Here is a 3123-nt window from a genome sequence, read left to right as displayed (position 1 = left end):
TAACTAACACAAGCCATATTCTGTATTAAGTCATCTCCATGTCAGCCTCCTAGAAACTATTCATCTTAAGCAAACTATCAGCTGTTGCTAAGAGAATCCAAATAATAACCATAGCCAGGGAATGGAATAGTGCAGCCTTTTGCTGAACACCTCCCTGGCTTCTTCTACTAACTGGACATGTCACATTTGTACAGAAAGCATTTGCACAAAATGTTGGAGCAGGAATCATAGAGCAAGGATGCATGCTCAGTGCTTATGCTAGGTTGCAGTCACAATAGTGGTCCTGGTTCATTTTTATTGTCCAAAGATCAAGAGTTTAAGGGACTATTTTTGTGTGTGTGTGTGGCCATAAATACACTTTATTTTATTAGAAATGCATAATCACACTGGGGAGCACTCCCTTTGGAGCACTCCCCTAACAGCAGGTCCAAAGTGCTCCAGCATCATCAGCTGGCTCCAACACCTACGTCAGGAACCTGAAGGGAGCACATGGCCCAGACTTCCACTACTCCACAGTTGTGTTTCTGTTCTGGGATTTTTGTTTTGTTTTGTTTTGTTGGTTTTTTTTTTTCATTTTCTTTTTTGTTATAAACACCATAGCAAATTTACAAAGCTGTTTGAACAAGATATCGTAGTTCTTGTTTTTCTCTGAATGTACTCAACACTGCATAATGCTTCTCCTTTGGAGACCAGCAGTGAGACTCAAACCCTGAGGTGCCTTCCAGCAGGGGGTGGCCAGGACCTTTCCCTGGGAGGAGGAGCTCTCGGATGCCCAGCAGAACCTGCAGTTGCTGAAGCAAGAGAGCAGGGCCTGGGGCAGGGTCAGTGAGCAGCTGTGGCGTGGTGCTCCTGCAATGCCCAGTCTCACTGGATCTGGATGGCTCCATGTTCAAGCTGCATCTCGGGCTGCAGAGTGGGTTGCAATGCCTCAGCTGTCTGCACTGCAGCTGTGTGGCCACTCACAGGCGCCAGCTGGACATACTGAACCTGAATGTCACTGCCCTGGAGAGGCGACCCGTCTACTCCTGTAGCAGCAGGGTCTGAAGAGGCCACGGCTATGAGCTGAGCACCCTGCAGTACCTGTGGATCTGGATTTGCTGTGCATTGGCCAATGCGTAGTGTAGGGCCTGTGGCTGTGACTGTTGTAGCTCACTGGTGGGTGGAGGGGTTCCCATCATGGTCTCTGAGGCACTGTATGAGGATGAGGATGGTGTCCTCCGAGAGAAGCTCTTGACCGCCAGGCTCTGGCCTCGCTGTTTCCGCCTCCAGGCTGTCCCGCACTTGGAGTCAATGCTCTGCTTGATCCGATACCAGTCAGATTCAGTGATTCCAAATTTATAGAAGAGGTGACACCGGATGCCATAGATGGTGAGGGGGTCCAGCTGCTTCTTCCCGTGCTTGCCTTGGCCCGACAAGTTGGACACAGCCTGCACCTCACGGTGGAACAGGTAGTCCAGCAATGTCAGCGCTATCTTCTCGGCTGTGCGACAGTTCGTGCTGATATGCAGCATGTCGGAAGGAATAATGGCACAGCGTACCCGCATCTCAGGGTTATTCTCATTGCCCAGCCAGGTGCCATTGGGATAGTCCTCTTCAGAGTTCAGGGTGATGAGTGTGACGTTGCTCCCAACGTTCTGGCTTCCTGGCTGGCCGCAGTTAGACACAGAATCACTGGCCTCTGACCCGCTCTCCCCATCTTCATTGTGGCTGTCGTCCTGACCAGGCACTTTCACCACAATGGTGTTCTGACGACGCCCAGGAACAGCGTTGCTAATGAAATTATCCAGGGAATCCGGTGCCCTGTTGCTCAATGGGTCTTCCATCTTGGCTACAATGGCCGTTCTGCCGATCATTGTTGAGAATTACTGTAGTCTGGAGGACGACGCATAGCACTTTGTTGCAGGTCTGGGTGGCGCCAAGTGGGGAACCTGCCACCATGGGGACCTGGATGGGACTGTGCTGTTTATTGGTGACCAGGTCTAGCTTCTCTTGAAGAGATTTGCAAGTAGCCTCGAGAGCTTGCAGCTTGGCCTCAAGGCCATCCAACCGCAAACATATCGTCTGGTTAATAGAGTACAGGAAAGACTTTATAGAGGGATCCTGGCAATTGATCTCTAGTCGCTGGCGCTTCAAAGCATGTTCATCATCGTCTGTCACAACATGATTCTCCAAAACAACTGGGTGGTCAGGACTCAGGTCTTCCACTGCAATCTGAACCACATCCGCCAGGTCCTGCTCTGACATCATCCAGAGTGCGGGAAAGGGGCACACTGACAAGCAAGAGTCCAGAAGTCACAGGGTATGGGATTTCTGTCACCGTGTGGGCTGTGGAATTCTGGAATTCTCGTGGTGTTTGTCGGGGAGATGCGATAATGGCGTCCGTCCTCGCGAGAGAAGCAGCAGCCAGAGAGACTACGTTTTATAATAGGTTAAAACTGGTTTGTTCATTTGTTTTCCAAAATTTAACCAATATCAAAAATTTAACATACCTCTGGGGCTGGAAGGATGGGTCAGAAGTTGTGAAAGTATACTTGTTCTTGAAGAGTACCAGAACTGAACCAGAGTTCAATTCCCACCACAAACATCAGGCAGCTAGCAACTGCCTGTAATCCAGCTCCAGAGATTCTGATAGCTCTGGCTTCCACGGGTACCTGCACTCACATTTACATGTCACCATTCATAGACACACCCTGATACAGATACCTGAAATCAAAATAAATCACTTTTTTAAATATCAACATGCCAAATTGATAATAAACTCCACAATGTAAGTGACAGAACACATGACTGACAGCCTCTTCCTCCATGTGCAGCACATGGGCTGTTCTTCTGATATTTAAGCCAAGGGAAGCTTTGTGAGTGTACCATCATTGTAATTAACACAAAGACCCCTGGACTCTCAAGAGCCTGCTCTCCAATGTGAATTAACCCATCCTTGACTGCATGACTGGATTATCTACAGCACTTGTAAACATCTAAAAATTGTATTTGTAATAAAATTTTATTCAAAAAATGTAAAGTTTTAAGACAGGGGATAAAGGGATAGTTCAGTAGTTAAGAGAGCTTTCTGCTCTTCCTGGAGACCCAACTTCATCTCTCAGCTTCTGTTCTGACCAGCTCAGA

General features: G+C 48.2%; 1 pseudogene; it reads right to left on the bottom strand.

Moving 5' to 3' along the window:
* Positions 1 to 343: 343 nt before the first annotated feature.
* LOC116094804 lies at positions 344 to 2393 on the bottom strand (annotated as a pseudogene).
* Between the last annotated feature and the right edge of the window lie 730 nt (positions 2394 to 3123).

Source organism: Mastomys coucha, unplaced genomic scaffold (genome assembly GCF_008632895.1).
Source record: "Mastomys coucha isolate ucsf_1 unplaced genomic scaffold, UCSF_Mcou_1 pScaffold17, whole genome shotgun sequence".
Lineage (NCBI taxonomy): Eukaryota > Metazoa > Chordata > Mammalia > Rodentia > Muridae > Mastomys > Mastomys coucha.
The sequence above is the reverse complement of the archived record's forward strand: the minus strand, read 5'-3'. Positions and strand labels throughout refer to the sequence as shown.